The sequence below is a fragment of the Prorops nasuta genome, unplaced genomic scaffold (genome assembly GCF_024137725.1).
Source record: "Prorops nasuta isolate Cenicafe-Biocafe unplaced genomic scaffold, Cenicafe_Pnas_1.2 PNAS00003, whole genome shotgun sequence".
Taxonomy (NCBI): Eukaryota; Metazoa; Arthropoda; class Insecta; order Hymenoptera; family Bethylidae; genus Prorops; species Prorops nasuta.
Genome location: NW_027116800.1, coordinates 9,704,360 through 9,731,411, shown reverse-complemented (window position 1 = coordinate 9,731,411; position 27,052 = coordinate 9,704,360). Strand labels below are relative to the sequence as shown.

General features: G+C 40.6%; 1 protein-coding gene across 2 annotated transcripts in view; it reads right to left on the bottom strand.

The window, feature by feature from the left end:
* fz2 (frizzled 2) overlaps nt 1-26,514 on the bottom strand; it is a 57,152-nt gene extending 30,638 nt beyond the window's left edge. The window contains exons 1-2 of one of the 2 annotated variants that reach the window (XM_066747279.1): nt 26,000-26,019; nt 25,493-25,594 (exon numbers count right to left, since the gene is read on the bottom strand). The gene's annotated coding sequence lies outside the window, so the exon portion shown is untranslated. Of the gene's footprint in view, nt 1-25,492; nt 25,595-25,999 lie in introns of both variants that reach the window. The other variant, XM_066747278.1, reaches the window with a different exon arrangement.
* Between the last annotated feature and the right edge of the window lie 538 nt (nt 26,515-27,052).

Below are 27,052 nucleotides of genomic sequence, written 5' to 3'. Positions count from 1 at the left end.
CCTTGATCGGAGTCCGTGGGTTTAAGGGTCGTTAATGGCGTTAATGATGTCACGTGTACCGTGATATTCTTGCAGTGAATAAAATTGCTTCTTTTTCGTATTGGAATCAAAAGGGACGATCTCACGACAACTCTTCGATACAACGTCGAAAGGGTACGTTTTCGCTATCACGGTATCCATCTTGTTCGTTAGGACCCGTAGCTTTGGAGGTTACGTTCTATATAAACGTGCCAGAAACATACACACACGCATGGCAGGAGTCACATTGGAAGCTTCATAAGATTGATCGATAGTTGGTTGGGTAATTTTAGAAAAGATATTAATTTTGTGCGAGCATCGCAACTGACGTTTTCAGGAAAGCCAGGCGAATATTCGTTCGATCTGTAATCGAGTGGGTGGTTGGTTAATTGCGACTGGCTGGCAGGAGATATTGCAATAAAGGAAGGAAAATCAATGAGATGACTGGATTGGAGAATGCTATAGTCGATTAACGTGTAAGGGGATTGGCAGTTTCAATTTTGTTGACACCGTAAAAGCGACTCAAAGCTTCCTTCCCGCAGTTGTGAAAGACCGATGGAAGCAATGCTCCACGCCTATAAAAATGTTCTACCTATACATATAACTATATGCACCGTCGTTGGCACACATAAAGTGGAGCCTTGAGCGACAGCGAGAAACTCGTGATAAATGCTGCAACGCACCTGCGAATCTCTTCCTATTAAAAGTCAAGCAACTTGATGTTTACTTATAGAAAAATCACAGAGTAAATATCGATCGCGCTCGTGTATCTATATATATATATATATATATGTAGGACACTGATATATTTGGACCACTTTTGTCTTAATAAATACAAGATTATTTCTCGAGAAGCGTGAGGCTTGCTCGCGTTTATAGTTGCGAAAACCGTGGACGGTAGCTTTAAATTAGCCAAGCGTATAGGTTGACTGTAACTAATAAGTAGAACGCGTCAATGTTTATTTTTCAATCTGCTTGCATGGCGTGAATGCTACTGTTATTTTATTTCGGTCTTTTTGCTCCTTCAAAGTTTTCCTTCCGTTCAAATCTCTTTCTTCAATGTGCTTTAAAGCCGTCAGTCATTCTCCCCTTCGGTGCAGCGTTCTTTTTCCTTAGAACGTTCGCATTCATGGATCGTGTCTCGTAAATGCAATGTCCTCGGCACGGCAGTACCAAGGAAGGGACGGCCCGAGGGCTCCGAGCTTTCCCCGTTTATCCCGGAATAACCAGGAGAGCGAGGGACAGTCCTTCTCTCCCTCCCCCTCACCCAACCTTCCCAGGCCTCTATTTAACCCGCTAGAGGCAGCCGCATCCGTAGCAATGACGAACGAACAGGGTAGAAGGAGGGGGGGGGGGGGAGGTCCTTCCGATTATCATCTCGCGTGTCACTTTCCCGTAAAGACGCGCACTCTCTGGCTGTTCCAAGTACAACGCGTCTAATTACATCGTATAACCTAATACGACAAGCTTACCTCATCAAAACTCACCACACTTATACTATATATACATATATGCTGCTCCATAAGTATATTTTCGAAAGAAGAGAAGAAGAATCGAATTATAGACTAGTTTGCATAAGCCCTGTGCTATTTTCTCACGAACAGGTTTGGTTTGATACTTATATGTATATATTACTAACTCACGAGTTAATAAAACGACAAGTTTCTTGTTTTATCAAAATTCGTTTTTTTATACCGTTTTATCAATGCGCGCTGGTATATTTATATTCGAGAGAAGAAACAAGGAATCGGATTATATGCTATAGTTTTCACTTTTTTTTTATAAGCTGTGTGTAATTTTCCTTTTAATATACCAAACGAGAATGGTGCAGCGGTAAGTACTAATAATCCTCGGTGGAACAAATGAAAAATTTGACTTTATCAAAACTCGTTTCTCTTGCTTTTCCATCGATCTATATACTTAATCTCCAGTTTTCCAGGAACTCGACCAAGCAAGTACTACTCTTGACAGCGGTTAATATCGACGGTAAAAAGAAAACTATATAGAAATGGAATTATTCCTGATGCTCCAATCAGGTTGGTTAATTTTGATAAGTTGCAGGAACTTTGTCGGAAAGTTTTTCGCGGAGAATCGAATGGAGCCATCGATGCTAACAGGAAATCGGAATTCATGAGGCACGATGGCCATGCTACTGCATGTATATAGCATAAGAGGTCAAGAGGCATTTTCTTGGCAAGCCTTCGGGATTCTTTTGGAAGCGCAAATAATTCAAGCGACCGAGCAGATTTCGGTAGATCGATCGGGGAAAGTTGGCGAAGCTGAGAGCTGATCGTTCGTTGCGCGTCGTTTTGCCGGCTGATTTCTTGTGTAAAACGTTTATTATGGGGTAAAACTCGTAGATTCGGGGCTTCCTCGACGCAAGGCTGTAGGTATACCACGAGAGCGAAGCTCGACGAAGCGCGGACGCTCGAGAAGAAAGTTTCCCTGCGCGCGGCATAATAACACTTGACTGTGTGCGGAAACTCCTCCAGTCTGCAACGAGGAAAGCTCGCGATAAACTGCATCAGCAGCAAGGAAGACGAACGCAAACTCACCCTCCTAAGTCAGCGTAAAAGTATGTCGGATGGCTCTTGGCAACTTTTGGCCCAAGCATTTTTCGTCCAGTGTCCCTGCAGGAGACTACCTCCTGCGCTCCTGCATATCCTCCTCGCTCGACTCTCTTAGCTTTATTACACTCGACGTTGCTCATTTTGCCGCGTTGCCTCATTACGTTTTAAGACCCGACGGCGTTCTCCAACGTACGCCGCTGGAAATAAGAAAACTTTCCGAGAAAGATTGCGAGCAATCTTCTTGATATATGTATATATACTCGGACAATTTCCGTAGCTGCATGTGGATTCGATGTTAAATTTATTCCATGGTATAAGATGTAATGTATTTCACTTAGTTTTCTTCCTCCGAGCTCTGGCGCCTTGGAAATTGATAGCCTCGATATCTTGCTGTGCTAGAAAGAATGGCAATATTGCGGCTGCACGGCCAAGTCCTACTTTTCAAGATGAAGTCGTCATTGTGCGGGAGTTCGAATCTTCCATTTAGAGACTGTGTACTTTATATATATATATATATATATATATACTACTATTATGGGAATGGAACAGGAGAACAGTAAAGCAGCAGCAGCAGCAGCAAGTTTCCAGCTATGATTGAAGTTTGCGGATGGATGTTGAGCGGTGTCTTGCACGGTCCCATTGTTGGGTCATGGTTGACATTCACGGCGTCCACCCCGCGCAGTCAGCCGAGGATTCTCGGGGGAGGCCCTCCGTCACAAAGGATCTTGTACCCTCCAGCAGCCCGAAGTCGTAGGACCTGCTTTAGAAATCCCCCGAAACCAATTTATCTTGAGAAGCTGGAGCGACGCTAAACGGATTTTCCCTCCAAGCCAAGGCATTAGGCGCTTTTATTCGACGTAAAATTAGCTTATAGACGCGAGACTTGTAATTTCCGGATCGATCCCTTCCCGATTCACCCAAGTACTTTGTAATATCGCCTTCTAAATAATAATCTAATTATATAGTATAGTATTATTTTCACGAAAGTGCAGTCAATGTATATATATATATATATATACATAAGTCTCTGCTTGGTTATCTAGGACAGCGAGAACGATTTATCGCGAAAGATCGGAATTTGTCAACGTCTCCGTGACGACACGGGGATGTTTTGAAGAGAGACATTTTTCGAACGAGGGAGATAATAAATATCGAGTAGGCAACGCAGCATATGATACATTAGAATACCAAAGTAATAATATGAGTCATCGAGTTGAGAGCAAAAACTCTTGTAACGAAAGGCTGAGCGCACCTGGAATGGTCGCTGTCGCAACGATACGCGTCTGTTATCTGTTAGGCTCGACCACCCGGCCTCCGGAGAGTCCAGACAGTCCAGTATACGTCTAGTGTGCACAATGGATACTGCATGTGATAGCCAACAGGAAGTCGTAATCTGCCTGTGGAAAAGCTAGGCTCGTCCTCGATCCTAATACCAAACAGGCGATAAATCATCCTTCTCTGTGTTGTCTTTGAACGATAATCTCCTGTCGGTAATATAATCACTCTGCAAAATCTTTTGCTCCTTCGAAACTCTCGGTCCTCTTTCTTCTCTTATCTATACTTCTATTATATATCAACCATGCAAACGGACTTTTCCCTGAATCATCCGTGTGTTGCCTCAAAAGTGTTTACAACTTTTTCAACCTTATAATATCGAAACACACTCGAGGTGCAGAATGTATATGTATACATTCGAGTTCGAAAGTGACACGGGTGTAAAGTAAAATTCTGTAAAATTTTTCCTTTCAATGGAAAACCTCGATGCTCCTTCTCCCCTTATCTACGTCCATTACCAGCCAAACGTTGTCTTTTCTGGATCATCTTTGCTACACTGAAAAATGTTTACAAGTTTTCCAACCTCAATATCGAAACATACTCGAGATGCAGAATATATATATATATATATATATATATATATATATATATATATATATATATAATATACATGTTAAAGACACTCGAGCGAAAGAGAGGCACGAGTGTGATGTAAAATATTGCGATGCTAAAGATAAAGATTTGGAAGCGAGCTTCTTGGAAGTAAGAGGAAAGTCATCTGTGTACTGTCAGGTCGGGTTCATTTGGAAAAAAGAAGAGAGAATTTTTTTGAGCTGGTAACACATTGTCTCCGTCGGGGGTCTGTCCGTCGTGTAGCATGCGGGAATGGTCAGCGGGCGTGTTGGATCGAGAGGTTAGAGAAACGCATGCACGGAGCAGTTACGTGGGTATTTGAGTGAGAAAAGAAGGACCCTTTTGCCATTCTTACGTCGAAGAAGCGATTTCCTTTGCATTGTTCTGCTGGTTGGAGGAAGGTGGAAGGGAGCAAGCAGCACATCGCTCGCGCCATGAGCTCGCTCGTTTCTCGACAGTTTGCAAACATTCGAGCCATCCATAGACTAAACGCGTGCACGTGTCTCGCCGGACACGGATGATTGACGACATCCGTCTGCTCTTGTATCGCGTCGGAATTTCGTCTACTTTTATATATATATATATATATATATATATATAGATATACATATAGGTGTGTAGTATATATATATATATGTATGTATATACAGCCGTCTCTTTTAATCTTCGGTGTATATCGATAGGATCGTGGATCGCCAACGAGAGGTTACTTGATGAATCGCTGTGGCCCCGGTCACATCCAATCGGACATACCTATCCGAGTCCCGCGTTCCTGTAGATAGGTCATCTCTCATTATAATTCCAATCTCGATGCATCCGTCTAGCCAGCCATTTCCGATAAAACGTTTCAGAGTTTCACGCTCATTCCTGGAAGCTATATAAGTGTATATATATATATATATATATATAGGATATACGCGTATTGGATTGTTTCCTGGACGCGCGAAAACAGCTCTGCGCACCGTCTCCTAAAGAAAACTAATTCGGATTTGCGATATCTCGAGAGACTCGCAGGAGACTTAGGCGAGTGGCACACTTGAAGAATTTCTCCCTTATTTTTCTGTCAACTCGATTCCGATCTCGTCGCACCTCGATTTCATAGACGGCGACTGAGATATCTTCTCGCTTCTACGAAGGAACTCGAGAGAAACGCGTTTCAAATCACACGGTTAATGCACAGAGCGTAAAAAAAAACTCGATCATTGAAAATACCATCAAAATCACGTACGTTATTTCCATTCCAGTTTATTTACAGTGTGCGGTATATTTCTGTTCCATTTCAAATCGCATTACATCTCCCTTTTAAAAGAATCCAATAGCGTATTTGTCCGAAAAATATAGAGCCTGCAAAAAGGGAAATGTGCGTGTGGTATTGCGATGTTGTCGATGCAGTGCAAGATAAATAAAAGGTGAAAGACGAACGATGTGTGAGTGTGTATTTCTATGGTTATTTGGAAAATAAAACAATAAGAGGGTTGGCTAGTGTTTCGCTTGCTATATATCATTGAACGAGAATGGTACCTAGTGTATATACATATATATACCGGTATACACAGATATTTTAGAAGCAGCTGCAGGTGAAGAATACAAGGAGAAAATATGTGCAGCAAATCGTGGGACAAAGAACGAGCAAGAGCTGATCTTACATTGAATCTAGGAAGCAAACGGGCATCCTTGAATATAGTGCGAGGCATGACACTTGCAAGGGGTAACCGGAGCCACGCGAAGGAGTCAGCCGATGCCAGGATGAGATTTAATAAATAGCAGCAGTGGAGAGGGCTGAAGAGAGAGAGAGAGAGAGAGCTCAGGTAGGCGACGGATGACATCTTAGCACCACAAAACCGCCTACGAAGAGTCGGATTTCGTCGACTGCGCTCGATAATTCCATCCCTCGCCTCCCCTTGCCTCCCCTCGCCATCTTTAACGAGTCCCCAAGGATCTATACATTCGCCAAAGTCTCGGCAAAAAATCCCTCTTTCAACTGCCTTACTATTATATTCCCCGCTTAAATTTCTCCAACAATTCCATGCAGATGTTTTTCCATCAGGTTTATAATCCAACAGTAATGAGACATGTATCGTGCGCCGAATGTAACATTTAAAAGGCTTCATTTAACGCTGGACTTTGGTCTTTTACTATAAAGACAGGCAACATAAATTATAGGCACTCGAAAGTTCTTCCGTTTCGACCGAAAAGTTTTAGTGTCGGTAAAACACGAGTCCATTATAGCTGTATTCAAAGAATTTAATAGCCTCAACTGTCCCACTGAAAAATATGCTAAGTTTATTCCAATCGTAACATCGTCGGGTACGTACCACCATCCTCGTGTTCTTTCCACCTCTCCGTCACTCCGTCGGGTCCGTTCCAATTAATGCATTTCTTTTGTATTCGCTACACCGAGAGAAAACTCGACTGCTTCAAAGATATACCCATTTTCATATAAAGATCCAAAGTCCGTTCTCTCATTCCTGCTATACCGTGCTGATCGCATTCACTCGTTTAACCTGTTTCACTCCCCCTCCCCCCTCCCCCATTCTTCAAAAGCAAATCGATGTAATTGATATAAAGCAACTCAATCCAACTGTAAACTTTCATTGTTCTACTATAGTTAGCTTTTGAAATATTTCCTCGCCATTGGTTATCCCAGACATCGACGGATCATAACCGAGATAATATTTACGTGTCTCGTGTCAAACCTACAGTTTTCCATAAATCAATCCTTCTTTATGTTCGTGTAGTATGTATATTTTAAATTATTAATTTCTTGAAACGTTTAATGGATGCATTTGACAATACGATTGACCATGAATAAATTCTTCTATACCTATATACGCTAGTTGGAAAACAGCGGTGGAGATGTATTGTGTATCTATATAATATAGATACCTATATGCAAGGGGAGGAAAATATAGTGGATATGGCAAACGTGCACAAGAGCTGCGACTACCGTTAGCACATATGAGATAAAGAATCGTTGGTAGTACGTACTGTCATCAGGGAAGGGCGTGTCGCAATGGAGGTAAATTTATCGATTGGAAAAGAGAGTTGCGAGTTCGAGAGATCTACGTTGGCTCGTAAAATTCTTGAATTACAATAAAACATCGAAGAGTTGGACATATCGGCGTCGGCGGGTAGCGGTGTTCATATAATAAAGTCGTATCGTGCCAACCCGTAAATTCGATGCAATATTACGGCACTGCCAGCTCTTTCGTTTGTCGTAAAGCCGTGTCCGGTGATCAAGTTAAAATTTACCGGCGTGCCATTCTCTTATAAATGCAGCTCCCCTTTTCGCTCATTCCTTACCACCTACCTATACCATGTTAAGTTTAAGGAACGCTATAGACTTTTTTACTATTTCGTAACAACCTTCTCTTCTCGTTAATGCGTTCCACACGAATCTCGCCAAACATCGCCATGTTTTTACCGAATTTGACTTTCGAAACTCGGGTTTCAAAAGCTACGTGATAAAAGCCTGTATCGGTTTTCCCTCTCATAACCGAAATTCTCGCTAAATTTAACAACGTACCTGCCAGATTTTGCCACTCGTAGATATATAATCCGAAAGAAAATTGTTTTTGCAAGATAGAAATTTTAATTATTCTGCCTACGAACGTATATATATATATATATATTGTTACAAGAGAAATATTTCTGTCAAGGGTGTGTAACAGCGACGAGTATTGGTATATCGCGCTGCTGTTCTGCAGATAACGTCCTTATCAAAATTGAATACGAGTAGCGACAAACGCAAACGTTGATCCGCAGATTCGGTTTTATCGTCTCTTAGCTACTTCAATTTGTATATACAAAAATATTTGTGGTAATGTTACAATAGTTGTCCGGCTGGGGCTATATCTATGAGGAGTAATGACTCAATGAGGGAGATGAATCAAGTACAAAAGTTATTATTACTCAGGGGGAAAGTATAGCGATATATATATATATATATATATAATGTAGCTATAGTCGTCATAAAGATTTCCTCATAACGAGCCAATATAAAGTGATTTGCTGCCAGACAATTCGGAGGTTTACTATCTTGAACTATGGAAGCTAACAGCTACATTGAAGGAAAATATATATATATATAGAGCTAACGTTGTACTTGGCAATATTTGAACGCGCGTATTTATAGGTATATTTATGTAATATACTGTAATGATGAATAGAGTATTGGGGTATCTCTGTAGAGTAAAATTTGAAAAAGATAGACATCTCTTTGAAAAGGAGAAGCGGTGGATGATGCTTATTTTTCTTATGGATAGACTGTATTATTTATGGCTTGGCAGTGACGGTTGACTAATCGAGTGTATCTTCTCGCCGCTTGTGGCCAATTAGACACGCGTTTATATTTGAACGAGCGTAAGCCAGGATTGGACTTAAGCCGCTATCCCAGTATGGCCGTTGGACTGGGTCATCGCAATGCGCGAGACACATTACGCACGAGCAATTTTTCTACTTTTTTTCCCCTTTAACAAGCTCCAAAAACGTCTCGTCCTTTCGCTCGTTTCACTTACCGTGTAATTCTACATGACATTTTTGCACGGACTCTCCGCCCTTTCCTTTTAAATTCTCAAAAGCGATAACTTGCAATAATTAATGATCGCGTTACGTTCAAATAAATGTGTCGCTCGCGTGTGAAATTCGCCAGCTTCGAGCCGATAAGCCGCTACGAACGCTTGCCTCCACGTCAATCTAGATGAAATTTTACACACTTGCGCGATTCATAATCCTCGCTTTTTACTCTTTATTATATATATATATATATATATATTTTTCTATCAGATATACTATAATAAAATTGTCGAGTGAAATGAAATTTTCAGGCTCCTGCGTATAGTACGTTGAGAAAAATATTTAATTTGGAAAATGTCGTCTCGGAATCTATAAATTCCTAACTGGTTCTTGTTTAAAAGGCGTGCAAGAGAGAGAGAGAGAGAGAGAGAGAGAGAATGCAAGGGCGAGTAAAGGTGGGGTGGCGTTGCAGAATTACAGGATGCAGTCACGGGAGTGAAAAAGCCACATGAATTATTTAAGATCGCGAGGCACGAGGCAGCAGTGTTATTTTAATTCGTGGCATATTTTCATATTCAAATGCGAGCCATGCCAGGCAGCAGGTCCTCCTGCGAAGCGAGAACGCGTCCATCCTCGATCGGCGATGAATAGACATTGTGTGCCCCGGCACGGCGTTTTCTCACTCGATGGTCGCCAAGCTGACTTGGAGAGCGCCGAGCGGAAGCAGCCTCTTCGTAAAAGCATCTAAGAAAACAAAAACAAGTAGGCCGCGTGTAGGTGGTTTCGTGTTCGTCAACAGACAAAGCAATGCTCAACTCGAAACCCTCTCAATTGGACACCCGCAAAAATTCCACTGCCAACGCTCAACGATTCAATTTAATCCGAAACTCTCGACGTACAAACTTCCACACCCATCCCTCCCACCTCACCTTAAACCAATTCTTAAATCTTATCAGCTTCTTCATCAATCTCCAACATTTCTTCGACGACAAATTTCTTTGCTCTCGAATAATGCAGCTATAAACTTTTAGATATAACGTATAGAAATATATGTAGCTATATCAGTGAATCGTACCGAGATTTTATTTGTATATACGTAACCGCAATAAAAGCTTTATCATTGAACAAATATTAACTGGCTGCGAAATTTATTTATATCCAGAAGCGATACGAATGAAATATTGGTGGTATGTGTATATATATATATAGGAGTTACACTCTAATAAAGGGGATGGAGAGAGAGAGAGAGAGAGAGAGAGTTTACGTTTCTTTTTGTTTTTACTTTTGTCGAAAATGGCAAAAGTTTCTATCAAGTCTGATGCTATCTGCGCCGCCCACCGCTGGATATAAAAGAATCGCAGGGGGTGGGAGAGTAAAATAAGAGAACAAGCGAGAAATTCGCTTCCTTTATTCTTGATCCGTGTCAGATGGGGCGAGCATGTGCCGCCGCCGTCTCAAGTTGAATTTACTCCCTGGCCGAATCTATTTTTGGTCTTACTTCACGCGCGTATAAATTACGTATATTCGACTGTTTGTCGATGAAGCTGAAAAACGCAGACTCCGATTCAGCTGCACGATGAACAACGAGGAGATTGTTTCGTCAGCGGAAGCCTCTTTGAGCTTATAATCCCGATTAATCCTGATGAGACACGCGATCGCGCAAATGCACGATTTTTTTTATCATTTCTTTCCTATTGATTCTGCAGCGAAATTGGCACATCTGGATTATAAAATTAATCTATTATTAAAGTTACGAAGGCAGAATTCAATTGCGAGATTCTCGTATAAATATATATATATATATATATACAATATCGAAATTCCTGGTATGAAATAGTTTTGGAAGAGAGGAAAATACGTAGCCGTGGTTGGTGCCCATCGGCATTTGATCGAGGTTTTGATTAACAATTCTAGAAACGTAGTACCGTCTAGCCAAGGGCCCTTGAGGCTCACCCCCTCCCTCCAGAAAATGACGCGCGCGAAGGGATCGATTAAATATTGTCGAGAAACTCGAGAGGTGGAATAAACTGTTACACGACACCGACACGAAACGCCACGCCGTTCCTCCAGGTTGATCCACGCGGGAATATTTTTCCCCGCAGCTCTACCTATATAGTAGCGGATCCTCCAAAGAAATATTCTTCGAAAGCGGAAATCTGAGATTCGTGCCGGAGCTCCGTGCAGATATTCACTGAGCGCGTTTTACGAGTCCCTAAATCTCTCTTCTTTTCTAAAAAAAGTTAAAAAATGAAATGAAATAAAAAGACATAAGACAGAGAGAAAACATCAACTCTGCTGCCTCCACTCGATCATCGAGTTTAACGCAAGCAGCAACATCATTTCCCATGCCTACTGCTTGTCACTTGGATCGATAAATATATACAGCTGCAAAGAGAGTAAAATGATAAATACCCGCATTTTATCAAAAGCAATTAACGATAAGAATCGATCGCAACGCTCCTGCAGCACTCGTCCAGCCCTGTTAAATTAGTTTTTGGACTCCTTTAACTCGTCTCGGAAATAAGCTGTCGCGCCGATAATTATTAGGATTTTTCGTAAAAATTAAAGTACAACCGGAGAAGTGTATAAATATAATTGTACGCGAAGATAGGATATGTAGTGTATCTGTCATTGGTGCGAGAACTAAATGTATTTCCTCGTGTAGTTAATAAATCTGGGCGAAGAAACAAAGAGAAACGAACTGCGGTTGCAGAGACGATTGGCTTTAAAACGAATGAAGGAAGCTCCAGCCGACGAGCAAGCACTCGAGGAATAATAAAATTATACCTGCTGGTCTTTCGACCGTGTATACATTTTAGCCCCTAAGAGACACCTGTCCAGAGCGTGCTACTCCGTACTTCCAATTTGTCAAATTAGCCAAGATTATTTATATTATTCCTCCCTGTCTCTCCCACGAAGCAAAAATCAATTATCTCGGTGTCCATTATTCGCTCGCAAGCGTCTCTTATAGCCGGAGTAAAATTGGCAAAGTCTTCTTGGAGAAGAATATAATCAAGAGAAAGGATTTTTTAAAGCGAACGTCCCCTGCAGAATCCACTTGGATTCAACGCTGAAAATCAGCGGGATACGGTGCAATGTCCTACCAATGCTGGGAGTGGTGTGTGCCACTAGGATAAGTCAAGTACATAAGTTTGCGAGAGAAGAAGCGGGAGGGGGAGGAGGAGGAGGAGGAGGAGGGGGGGGGGGGTAGAGAGTCGACAAGTAAGTCCTGCGGCTGGACCCATGTCGGTCGACCGCCACACGCTGAGTGACTTATGATGGCCGACGCGAAGTTGGTTCTCAACCAAAACCGGATCTTTGGCTCCTGCCCGGTCAGACCTGTACAATTTATTTAAATTCTCCGGCAATAAGAAGAAGCCACAGGGAGGGAGAGAGTGCCAGTGCCGTTCAATGGCAATTTATGATTAGACGTCTATTGAGAATTTATTGCTTCAGATTTGCCATCCTACAGATTGAATCGCTAATTCGTGTAGCCATTATTGTTTATCGGTATAAATGTATACTTATAGCAAGAGGGAAATGAGTCAGCAATGGAGCTAGCCGATCGGACGATACATTCGGTACCGTTACCGTTAAGCATACTCGTGCTTGGCGAGCGAGAATGTCAGACTGGACGTTATTGATGGAATAAATAAGGCGAGACCTGCGAAGCTCCTAAATTTCAATGACGGATGTGCATGCGGGTCGATATACGACGATGTCCAGTAAACGTACCCTTCACCCTGCGGGGATCACCAAATTGTTATGGCTGACACCCCAGGGACAGGCGAAAATTCCTTAATTGATTTATTCCCATCGAAACTTGCCAAACCACCAAAATGTCTAACTTCGTGTATATTATTATTACCATTATTATATACATATATTCTTATGTATATGCATATCATCTTGCAGGTTGAAAACCCCTGTTACCCCTTAACATCGACCTTTTTTGCATCAGGATGATGGAGCAGGATATAAATATTGGTGTGTTGCAACATGGCTCGATTTAAGTCGCTTATGAGAGAGTTGCTTTTTTGTAAGAAAATAATTAATAAAATTTATGAAAAGGATTGGTAGTTCGTTTTGGGTCGAGCGAGCATGAAATGTCGCTTCTCCTTGGAGACTCGAATATTATACCTGCGAGTGCTGATCGCGCGGGGCATCAGTGGTCCAGGAACTTTGATTCTGATGCTTATCGCGCTACCAGTGAAAACAGCACCTTATGTATATACACGTCTTTCTTATCCATGCACGTTCGGCTTTACCTTCTTTTCTCCAGTTGTTTAAGAATTCTGGTCAGGAAACGTCTAACTAAATTTTCACTGGTTTGTCTTCGTCGAACATCTTGTAAGAAGTGAAAAGATATATAATGGCATATACCCAAGCAGTATCAGATAAATTTATATTCATCTTGGCTGCGAAGCAATTCACGTATATCGGTATCCTATTCTGATATTGCTCCTACCTCAAACTGTTAACGAGCAATGGCCCTCGGTCATCACATGCTATTTGCTCTATCAGAAACAGAAACTTGAGCTTCCACATATATAGGAACTGTATAATCGCCAAACTTATATATAAATCTGCTTTAATATATCACAAAGTATCAAATTCTTATATCAAATTCGCGAGAAACATGCGCAAAATAAAAGAACACGGGTGAAACACAATCTGTACAACAGCGTTTATCGTCCCGCTTAAAACATTCGACCCACCAGAAACGTAAAATAAATTCTCGTATTTCAGCATGTCATTTCCTGCAAGCACGATCGTAGAATACGAATATATACACGATACGGTAGCTTCGTCTCTATAACTAAACTCACCGAAAGCATTTATGCACTGAAACTCGTGTATAAAGTTTAAGCTTACCAAATGATAGACGTATACTCACTCTTCCAATTTCTTGCGAGGCACTTAACATATCCTATTTCATGACGTAGAGGCACAAATGTAAGAAAATGTTATCTTATTAACTATATAGGTATAAATTTTCAGTTTTTACCATAGGATCTGTTTTTAATTCCTTATAAATTTGCATTTAAAGAGGTCTTATAAATAATATTATATATACGCCTCTTGAAGTTACGTAGATAAATGAATTTTTACATTCTAGCTCTAGAGCGTCATAAGTGCTTTAGCCTATATCTTAGTATAACAATGAATATGCCTACTATATATAGGTATATATTGTTTGAAGTATATTGAGGTAAGTAAAAAGCGAGTAGTAAAAAAGTTATAATCAATTTGACACGATGCTATTTAACGCGGCGAAAAAGTGGCAATAGAAGACTTTCTCATATTATAAGAAGAAAAAATGTTGAAAGATCTTCAATAGGTTTTCTATAATTAACTCATCAAAAACAGAGTGAGAACAGCGATAATCGTATACCAAAATCAGTCTTGTAAGTATTCGTTCCATGTATTCAAATACTTCCAATCGTTTGTGCTGCAACTACTGCCTCTCGAAGGAGTCACGTCTTTGCGAATCGAAGCTCCAATATCACACACGAGTTTTATCGAATGGTAAGGAATGGCTTTGTGCTAGTGGTATATCTCCTTTTTAACGAGATAACGCGCTGCCAATCTCTTCCTTAAGAGAATCTTTGTACAGCGTCCGAGCCAAAGTGGACTACAATTCCTTCTATGTGTATATATCTATACACATATAATATACTCTAACGGTGCTTGCAATAGCTTATCCTCTCTCAATACACATTTCAACATCATCGCGCAGCTTCTCCCACGTTCAGTATCGTACTAGAAAATAGGCTAAAAGCCAATTTCACGCTATCTATATCAGTAATTAAGCGTCATCCCTCAAACGGTATTTCCTACGCGAGTTTGTTGCATTAAGTCTATCTACGAGTAATGTTTGCTTTCTATCGAAGCGTCCAAGCTTTAAGACAAATGATCCGTGCTCTGTAATTTCTTCCATAGAGATACGATTAGTCAACGGATATACCTAAAAGGTTAAGTATGTGCTGGAGCTGAGCTACAGTTTTGCTCTAACCTCACACTCTATCTTATTGAGAATATACAATATAATAAGCAATTATAATTTTTGGGTATTTCGACGAGGAGAATACGGATCATATATGGTATAGATATATATAGAGATAAGATTGCGGTTGTAGTACGTGAAAGTTTGGATTATCGACGATGAGGTAATTAATATATATATGAGTAGCGCTCGGTCTTGTTCAGAGAGGACGAAGCAGTTACGGAGGCGTTGGTTGGAAACCTTACAAGTGAATTTGTCGTAATAAAAAAACCTACGAACCGATCGAGCGTTACTTATTAAGCCACACTCGCGACTACATTGACGGTGTAGAGGTCGCTGAGGATGTCGAAGGAAACGCGTAACGGTGTAAAAGTTGTAAAACTCGCTGGTAACGCAGCGCGCCGATGAGGAGATAGGGTTACCAGGTCGGAAAAGGGGTGTCCCTCCGGAGCACTTGTGGTTCTTCGTTCACACCTCGACCTCATACCAACCACACAGAGAACTCTCGAAGACGTCACGAGTGCCGGGCAAAAGTGACGGAAGAATTAAGCGGCACAAAGAATGCGAATTCATCGCATTCAATCCCATACCATGCAGTCTAGCCTTCATTCCAATACCTCGATAGTATAATAATTCCACCATATTATATGGGAGAAGAAAAATTATTCATTCCATAGAATCTTGAATAAAAACCGATGAATGAAAATTACACACGTTTTTAATGACGCGTTTCTACAATTTCAGGGTGCAGCTTTTGTAGTGATATTCGACACGAGCTGGGGTGTAGGTGATCGAGCAGTTTGTCTCTTGTGCAATTAATCGAGGAAAAACTTTTAAAAGAGTCTGCAAAGCTCTTCTTTTTTACCCCGCAACTCTGGTACGATAGGTTGGAATGCAAAAATATATACTCGTCTTATTTCAACTAATTGCAGCAGTTCGATAGTGCAGCGAAAGAAAACAGAGGCCATATTTGTATTACTATATAGAGAGGTATTTTTGACCATCGAGAGCGCTCATCGTTCGCTATATTCCTATGAAATTTTAGACTCTGCTGCATGGTGTGTATTGTTCCACCTCTCCCCTTATACGAGACTCTAGTTAATGCAACCGCGGGTAAACAATTCTGTAGCACGCGCGGACCTGAGAAAACATTGAGCGGGAGTTTCTTTCTCTCACACATACACGTGTGCACATACACTAGTCACTCACTATTCTACTTCTCTCTTTGGTTGACTGTAACGGCAGTTCACTGGCCGATGCGCGGAGGCATCTTGAAAAGTACGCGAAGGGCACACCGTGTGTATTTCCAGGCATTATTTCCGCGCGACTTTCTATCGTGAAAAGTTTTTAGTTGGCAAACGTCGGTGTGTACACGCGGAGGTCGAGTCTCGGATCCTCGTAAAGATGATAAGTTATGCGTGAAACCCGGGAGCTTCGTTTAGTTATGCGTACCTCCCGGGTGTACTCCATGTTTTGTCTCAGTAAAGATTGGTGCATAACACGCGAGCAGGCTTAACGTTTTCCAATATCTAACCCAACGGATTTGCGATGGCTATACCTATACAATGTGTCCGATTAAATCATGCGTCAAAGCTAAATTCACGAATTAAAGTAATTGTGATTTTATTAATTTTAAAAACTCTTTTAGACATTTTTCAATTAATCATTCAATTAAACAATTATGGTGGATTACAAATTCTTTTTAATCCGGGACTTTCCAGTCGTGGATCTATCTGATGGCCTTCTATTAATTATAAATCGACTGGCTAATTTAGGGACTAATAGGATATGCTTTGAAGTAAGGAATTTTCAATCCTGAATAATATTTTTAATTAAAGCTGAATAAAATAAATTCTTACAATTATATTCTTAATTATGTTCGGTTTACACGAATTTATAGCTTTGACATGACTTTACCTGTCGCTTTGTATATATTTTTGGATGGACGAGTTTCAGAATATGCATCGACACTCTTGATGCGGTACAGTAATTAGTATACTAACGGATAAAATAAGAAAGTCTATATTTAATCAATTCATAATAGCTGCTTCATTGAGTAGTGCAAGTATAAAAAATGATAAGTATATAGATATGGTAACATATAAACAAAATAATTATAGAACGCTGTATTATTAGATGTAGTTCACAAAGAATTTTTTTTTTGTATAAGCACCTAGCACATTGCATTGTTATTTAGACCTTTCAATTTATTCTTTTTATTTTATTCAACTTTTATTAACAAAGGTGGAGCCACAAACATCCAATTAAAATTACAAAGGAATCTTCAATTTTAAATCATTATAAATTTGAATATCAAATGCAGCATACGAATAAAAAAATTCAGAACAAATTTACAATTTCTCTAAAATATTACTATTTTTAATCTCGTATCAATTGATAATAACTTTTATCAAAACTAAATCGTTTACGATTCCTTAAATTATAGTTTACTGAAACACCCGGTATATCTAAGACATAAGTATTAATTTGAAACGAGATGCAGCATTCCGAGTTACGACGTCCTCATAAAACGCTTAAATTCTGTGACAAACGTAACATAAACTGTACAATCTGCGCAGCTTGAAGGGTTACTCAGAATTGGAATGCACTCGAAATAACTAAAAGATGAAGATGCAGGAATGGAATTAATGTTTGGATTTCGTGATTCGAAATGGTAACGGCATAATGCAGGAATTGGTATACTTTTGGGGTTAAATAATGAAGATATAAGATCAAGGCTATTGCAAAGCGGTATTCTCGGCTAGGAAGAATCAATGACCCGGGGGTCTAAAGTATAGAGGAGGAGTCGTTTCGCTAGTATGAAAGAAGGAGAGAAGAAGAAGAAGACGAAGAAGATGAAGAAGCAGTGGAAGTGGTCTTGAGGAAAGGAGTGCCGTGGGCTAAGTGAAATGGCGCGTGCCCAGTGGATTTCACGGCGCGTTAGTTACGGGTCCTCCGAAGCCTTGCACCACTTCTTCTCTTCTTCTTCTCTTTGAATTTCCATTCCGCTCCTACTCCCATCTCCTTCCCTAAACATCCTGACTACCGTTCCGCCATCGTTATAATACTACACCTCTTCTCGTCTAGAATTAAGAGTAAAAGAAAAACAAACTTTTATCAACGTGATAAGATCCCCTTGTAGACTTAATAAAGTATAATAAGAAACAACAAAGTCCTAGGAAGGAAACGAATCATGAAAGTAACTAGAGTTTCACTGGATAGCAAAGGAGCGTACTACGTACACTGTAATAACGTAAGTTGAGTTCTTATCGTAAATCAAGTCGGTTTTTCGTCGCCACTTCCGGAATTAATTCAGAGCTGCGAATAAATAAGTCGGAGCAGTGATAAAGGAATTTGTAGGTACATTCAATTATTCTTTTTCCTGATGCGTACATAAACTTTTCTGCCATTTTTTCCTTAAGAATCTATTAAGTTTATTCCTGATCAGACTCAAAAACGGTCGTTGCTCGTGATTCTACGAGTTTTTCTTTTTAATCGCAGGAGTTTCGCGAAGAAAACCCTTCTGCGATGTGCGGCGTGTCTATTCAATGACTCGACGAAACTTGCAAAAATACGGTACTCCCGGGAACAAAACTTTATAAATGTAAATTGCCTGCAAACGCGTCCTTTCTCTCTCCTTCGCCCCAGCCCCTCCACTCGTTTCTTCAGCTTCTATATAGTTACGAAATTTATTCTGACCAACAAGTCTTATTCTCCACAACCACTTTAAATTAGTTCCCGCTTAATATGCGAAGTCAAGCGTGACTTAATTGCGTGGTTCATCAGCGAATATCAATAATTATTAATTAATAATGGATATACATTCAAGCCTCGTATAAATTGTTATTTACAGATCTGTTTTGCGTGATCGCTACGTACTCCGATGTCTTCCAATTAAAACTTTGCCGCACTTGTTTTTCACACCGCCATTGCTTCCCTGCCTTTGTCAGTATTTTTTTCTTCCCTCTCTACGCTCATTATAATCTTTTTCTGTGCTATAAATCCTCCAGGAGACTCGTGGATCTTGCGAGGCACACTCGATCAAATAAGAAAGAAGAGCAGAGTGCATAGAAATTACTCCCATATGACTCTCCGGATGATCTCGCAGGAACATGACTGTCCCTCTAGTATAACGCGACTTTAGCTTCCTTTTATGATTTATCATATAAGTCTAGAGCCATTTAGTGCGTGCTAAAAATGAGCTTCATGGAAACCTATTTATTCTTATATTGCCTCGTTTTACATGATTTACCTCAATGGCTCATCGGTTACTTATTTATTTTAAGGTTTTATAAAAACCTAAGATACATAAATTTAACTTTGCGATCCCATGAATTTTCTTTCATTCAAACACACGCACACACACACGCAGAAAAATGAAGGTATAACGTCACATATAAATTTCTTTCAAGGGACATATAAACGTTTAAACGTTCTTTATTTTTATCGGTAAATGAATGAATTCGTATAACGAGTACTATTCAGTGATATTTCTCAGTCCTTTACAACTATTGTTATGGCACGGTTAAATGCGTAAATCCGATTCTCTTCGCGATCCAAAACTACAAAGCTGTCGTAACTTAAATGTTACGAGGGCAATCTGTGAATTTAAAAGGTTCTGTCGCGGAGTGAAACAGAGGGGGAGGGGGGCCGGTAATCGATGAGAGTGGAAGGGTGTTGTGGAACGACGTGAAGAGGGAGGGGGGGGGGGGGGAGTATACAGGCAGGTTTATTATTTTATTCCAACGCCGTAGACAAGCTGCCTGGCAAACGAGACAATGAGGCTCGTGACAGGAGTATAAATAATGCCAATTTATCCTCGGTTAGTGATTGTCATCGGTGAATGCTCTTCGCATCGGAACATCCGTCGCCATTTTCTCTATCAAATTTCCAACGGGCCCATATGCAACAAGCTTTAAGATTCTTTGCACGAATTGCAACCATATGCTGACTATATACAAATTGTTTTGCACCGTCCTCGTCTCAAATATCCAACCTGACACGTATACCGTATAGGTACTTGCATGCTCATTCGGGCCGATAAGATCGTAGATATTTTCGCGGTGTATGTAATTTATTGCTAAACCGATTATCAATTTGACAAATTGCTTTCATAATTCAACATAATTTTATTACTTCGTTAGTATTAAATATTATTTTATCGGAATGACTCGACAGTTAAATGCTATACTGTTTTGAATTTTTGTACAATAAATTGATTATATTTGGAAAAACTTTCGACGAACGACAGTTTTTACGAAGCCAGTTGCCTGGTTCTTAAGAGAGATTTCACGATCTTCGAAATGCGTGACAAAACTGTCATCGTAGGCTTACCTGCCCCATAAACTTCTAAAGAATCGCTCCTGCCTTATTTATATAAGCGCATTTTGACAAGGATTTGTCTACTTTCGACGCGTCCTAATCTTCCCTCATTTTCCACGCCTCGTTTTCTTTCTTTCCTTTCCTCTTCAACACCGGAGGAAAGAGATGATTTCTCAAGCTCGATAAAACAGTGGAATAAAAGTAGAAACTATTCGGCGGATAATCGGGGATCAACTTTTTTTTTTTTTTAAGTATTACCACTCTTCAGAAAAGCTCGAAGCAAAGAAGGATATAGTTACTAATCTTCTTTTTGAAAAGTAAAGGCGTAATCTACGAATGATCCACTAGGGACCAATAAGCTAACCACCTGAAAGAACGAGAGTGGATGAGCCTTATCCTTTTCTTTCGTTTCGTCTCATCTTGGAGATGGATCTCTTTGGTTAATTATTCGAAAGAACAAAATATTGTCAATATCTGACAGATTGAAATCTTTCGAGTATGGAAAGTATAGGGAGCACAAGGATTTGATGTAACTGGAAGCGTGATTAATAGTAATGCGAGAGAAGATACTGCGATTCGCATTCATCCTTCGTACACATGCCTTACGTTGGGAACGCAAAGGGACATTCAGGTGCGCGTTCCTATTGTCGGACAGCCAGAACCATGAAAATCGTAGAAAAAGTCCAAGTACTACCGACTACCGTGGTATTTCGGTGGCGTGCTTCCGTGTGGCATACGAAAAAAGGTCCGAAGACGCGACAGTCGAATACTAATTTGGTTGGTGGTCTCTGCGAGAGGGGGACCACTCTTATAAACACATACACATACACGCGCAAAGAGAGGGAAAGAGAGAGAATGTAGGAGTCGAGGGAATTTGCATGAAAATACTCAAAGTTTCGAAGGCTCGGATCCTCTCTCTTCGCTCTCGCTGCGTCCCTCTTGAATTCTGTCCTCGCCCGATGGTTGGTGGGTGACGACGCGACGCGATGCGACGTGTGTGTGTGGAAAGTCAGCATCATGCAGGAGACCCTCCCCACTAGCCATTTCATGCGAGAATCCATTGTAAGCGAAAGCCTTCAGTTCAGAGCTTTCCCCAACTTGCTTCATCCGCGTTTTTAACGAGCGTTGGAGCGCCCCCCCCCCCCTCCCTCGCACTATTTTAGTTTTAGATCTCACCTCACATTATACATTTGATGCATATGCCTCGCTAACCAGTCTCATACACTTAACAATATCCCCACGCACAAGCGTTCGCCAGGCCGTTGCAAGATATCTGCTCGTGTGCAATTCAGTCGAAGCGGATTTGCCGGGGCCACGCGAGAAAACGCGCCCATTTTCATGGAGCAGTAATATAGCACTACCGGTAATATTACTTCGTGCCCCCGAGAATATCCGATCGTAAAAGCCCGCTTCGCGAGACACATGCTCCAATGGCTCGCTCCTTTTCCTATTGGCCCCCGCGCCCGCGCGATATTTCGATGAGGAGACTTCGCGTGCGACTCGAAGCCCTTTGAAAAACCGAGCGCCTTAAGGATATCTGCAGAGAAATGGCTGAAATTCCTTTTTAGATAAGAAGAAACGTCAGGATAACGGACTTTTAAGTGGCTTTAATACTTTTTATGCCCCTCTGCATAAACATATACACAATATAAATATATATATACGCGAACAATTTAATTTTCCTCCAAATCGACGGAATATGCTAAAAGAAACGATGAAAATAATATGACTAAATAAATTTTCAATGCTATAATTTTCTACCAATGTATACTTATGAGGAATCGTGACGGATGATTAATGATTTTTGGAATGCACGTTTAAAGATCCTCGATAATAGGACCGAGAGTTTTCCCGAGCACGTACATCGCGCTGGAAGGATATTTATCGGCGTTCTTTATTTCATTTTTCTTCACCCGTTGCGAGGGGAGCTAAACTCCAGGAGGATGTGCTCGTTTCGTCTTGGATTTAAAGAAAGAGGAGCGTCGAGGTAAGACTGATGAATATGGGGCTTCAAATCCTTCCTATTTCCCACGAACTGGCGCATTCGCCAGTAAGCCACGCCGTTCGCTTTATCTGTTTCGAGCCAATTGATTTTTTTTCTTCCTTACCTCATGTACATACGTGTATATACGATTTCTAATTTCGTACTATTAAACAATCGAGTTAAATATGTTACGTCTGATTTTTTGTTCTATTAAAATCTTCTATTTTTTGTGCAGGTGGGAAGGGGAAGGGGTGTCGCTTCAGTCTGTTGGACGCTTTGCAAAATGGCTTTGAATCGCAGGAGGAAATCCAATTATAACGATAGACAGCAATATTTGGATGGGTGTCATTATTGTAGAAGCGAGCATTTTCTCGCAAGGCCAGTGAAACGGAACAACCGGCGTCGGGCCCTTTCAGTGGCAGGGATTTCCATGGGTATTTTGATAGCGGTGTATCGCGTGCTCGACCACCGTAACTCAATGGGGTTACCACGTTATTGTGGTATGTAGACAGCGGATCCGCGTGGGCTTAAGAATGGCGCGTTTGCTGACATCGATCTATGTACAGCTTTGATCTGGTCTGAAATTTTCAAACGCGCTTTGCTTCCCGAATCGCCTATATCTCGCTCAATAATTTATTAATGCATCGGTAAAATACAGCTGTCTCTCTTTTCCCATAGCCCAACATTTCTCATACTGTCACCAGTCCATGAAAATTTATGGTATATTTTGTCTCTCGAAGCTTTTACGTCCGCGTGGTGAAAGCTCCAATTCTCTCTCTGTTTTTTTTTTATTTTTAAATAAAACATTATTTCCTCTTTCTATACTTTCTACACACCACTAATAAATAATACCTGTGTGTATTTGCTATGATGCTTTTACCGAATACTCCATTTCGGTATACTAAACTCCGATTGAAAGATATCGCCGCTCTGTCCAGTCTACGGAAAATATTTGTACTAAGGACAAAAACGAAAGAGAGAAATATATTTCGGACAGACTGGAATTTGGGGTGAAGGAGGGGGCAAGGGGAAACTCCAGTCATATATATAAATGGAAGAAGATCACATGGTATACGTTTTCTCGGTGGAGTTTCGGTCTTTCAGGATCTTAATACACAGTACGAGAAGCAAGGAGAAGAAACGAAGGGCTGCCAAGTGGGTGGGGGGATGAGCTTAGGGGCCAGTGGGAAGAGAAGGGTAGATTCCAGGGGGTTGCTGCGAATAGCCGATATTGCAGCCTCGGGCGGTAATTCGTATCGAGTTTTCGTACTGCCGGCAACTCGATCGGAAACACGATTCGGACTGCGAGAAGTAATTTTCGGACGATTCGCTCCGTTTACCACAGGGAGATTTTTCGCGATAATGGAATTGAGATTAAGTGGTGCATTTACCATGCATGCTTCTACCGCGTTAAAGGGTTCACAATGACGGAGCTTTTTACTATTGCATATTACATATGTATGTATATATAGAAGCCAAATGAATTGCGATAAGCTACATACCACGGTATATATATATATATATATATATATATATATGTATACTACAATAGGATTGAAAGACGAGCTAGAGGAAAGAATGAAATAAGTAATTTCAGACGAGCGTTATTTGAATAGGAGAGTAGCGAATCTGAGCAAACAAGATGCGAGTGCGTGTGGGTGTTGATTGTGAGGCGATTGGAGCTTGTCCCGAGGAGGCGAGGAGCAGCTGGTGCCTTTGTGTCGAAAGAGAATGCACGAGTGATATCGGACGATACTGTGAGCATTAACGAGGAGCATTCCCCGGCCGACAAATGGCAATTTAACGCTGTCGAGCGTCTCGGTCGATATTGGAGCGACCCTTTGACCGTTGACGTTAATGCAGGGCCAGCCCTTTATTTCCGGCTGTCAGCTTGCTCGACGATACGACCAAGCTAGGCGGCCGACATTGCAACGCGTTTCTCGCCCGTCGTCAACATCACATTGGTCCACTCCACCCAAAGACTTTAGAGATATAGACTACCTTACCGCTTCGGTCACGCCTACCGACCATAACATATAATTACTAATTAATCGTCGTACACTGCTCGAGGCTAATTGCATCACCGACTCTTCCTTCGCCCACCTTCGTCTATGGCGCTTTCTAATTCTCTCCTTAATTTACTCCATTATACTCACCCCTCTTTCAACAAGCTAAAACCACCTTATCTACTTTATATTTATCTGGAATTATTGTCACTCAATTTTTTCCAATTTGATCTATTTTGTGTATTTATTTATAGACTTTAATTTCTTCAAATATGAATATATAATAAATCTCGTATACGACTTGTATATAGCTAGAGCAATAATAAAACAGTCGTGGCATATTACGTAGGGCAACAGAATATAATTAAAACTTTCGACTTTGGCAATTAATAGTTGGACGAGATATCATCCTGATAATTGCTCTACGTCATTTACACGTTATAATGGAATTCTTGTAACAAACGAGAGATTCAATTTTCCTTCTTGGGATAAGTGATACAAATTGTTATGCAAAAGCGGTAGCAGCTTTCGTGAATAATTGCAGTTACATAGGTTAATTCTCTCACCTATACCAAGCTGCCCTTTCTAATTTGCGCCTCCACCCAATTGCCCTTTACAGTCTGTAATAGTCGTCGGGCGATTGTAAATTCAAAGACGCTTATATATATACATGGTTCTCACTCGCTCTCGCGTTTATCGATTCATCGCGCAATCGTCCATTGTAGTGTGGGAAATAAGCAAATTAACATACACAATAATTTAAAGAAACCAAGTTCCAAAGTTATCGTCAACTGACATGTTCTTTCTTGAAAAAGATCACGGAGGAATGGGCTGTTTAAATAAAAGTGTAAAGAATATATATAAGGTAACCTTAATGGATAATAATTTCCAAGGGGCTTGAATGAACCCAAATGTAGAATATGGTACAATAGGAGTTGTTAAAAATGCATATATATGTGGGTTTGTGTGCGTGGCTTTCCATTTTGTCAGGATGGGGCGAATGACAGATCTCGCGTGTGCGGAAAATGAGGTATAATTGTGGAATAATTGTGGGTGGTGCAGGGACCATTGTCAGAATTGTGCTCTGGTTGCCAGGTGTCCACGAGCGTAGCCGACAATGTGGTCTGCCGGCGTATAGCAGAATTTAATAAAGCGAACCCACCACTTACGGATGTCGTGCTCCTACGTGACAGTGTGTCCGATTGAAAGCCTCGTTACGAGGGACAGCCCACGAACCAATAGGGAAGCCCTTTTCTTTCCTCTTCTATACTCGACAAAGAAATAAAACTTGATCCGGCAAGGCTCTTCGTTAAACATTTCTTATCCTATCACAATGTTTTTATGAATATATACTATATATATATATATATATATATATATACAGAATGTATAACAAAACATTATTAATCTCTCCGTTATTATTTTGTCGGAAAATAGAAATTTTTATTCGTTAAACCTGCAGTGAAAAATAGGTAAGCTTTCGAGAAAATTCAATTATTTATTCAATTACTGCGATTCTCGACGGGGATTAAGGGATACACTCGCGTATCTCAAAATAGAAGCAGAGAGAAGCGTTTCAAGAGTTGCGAACAAATTGAAGAAAGTGATTTAGCGCCAAGACTAGATTATAACAGTTTTCCGGGGTAATGTAACATTGACGATTAGTTACCTGGTAATCAGCGTCGAGCAAATTACGTCAACAGCTGCATGACAACTGTATATTATGCGCTAGTAGTTGTCAGCACTTGAGTTTGTTCGTTTATTAAGATGCAATAGTCCTCTGGAGTATTCTGGATTTATCGCTAACGATAAGCAGCTAGTTGTGCATGTGCTTCGAACTCGAATCCCACAAACTTGAATCTTCCTCCTTTGATCTCTCTTCCCTTTCTTCTTCTTCTTCTTCTTCTTCTACATCGTTTCCCTCCTCCCTTTTCACTCCCCGTTGATTTATCCGCGTGGTTCCCGTCGTCGAACTTTTCACCGATTATTTGGTCCAGACTAAATCGACGCTATTTTTCTTCACTGGAAACTTCCAACATTCGCCAAGATCACGCGTGCCGATTCATCACTCTCTCCTCCTCTCTTTCTCTTCAACGTTATTTAACTTCTCTTCGGTCATCACCTCCTTACACCCTCTTAAGAAACTCCACTTTATGAAATTCGCGACAATGCTATGCTATTCATTCATTTAGCTTTATGGTAGTTCAGTGTTGAATAAATCGATCACATTTACCAAGCGTTTTACTCAATATATTTATACTTTAATAGTCGATTAAATTAATGCAATTTCAATCAGCTGTTATTTCACGCGTACGTTGTTTAATGACTAAAATTTGCAAATATTTCATTAACCAATATTATGGTGATTTTCACTTCACAGAAGGTTTCACTTACTTTCAAAATATAGTTTGTAAGGAATATACGTTAAATATATGACTAAATGAAAAGTGTACAAGATTTAGAGTTTTTAGGAAGATTAAGTGAAATTATAGTTGATTATAATATGAAGAACAAGGTTTTTTTTATAGAGTGCTCTATGAAAGAGAAACGAGGCAAGATTTCGTTGTGATTAGCATGGAAAATTGAGATGGCCACGTGACTCCGGTAGTCGAGACCGTAGACGCGCGAGAAATGCAAGTTTGACGTCGCGGCGCTCGTTTTTATCGACGCTCCTGCATACCGGCGTATGTACACACGCGCACGCGTATCGCTTCTGGCTCTC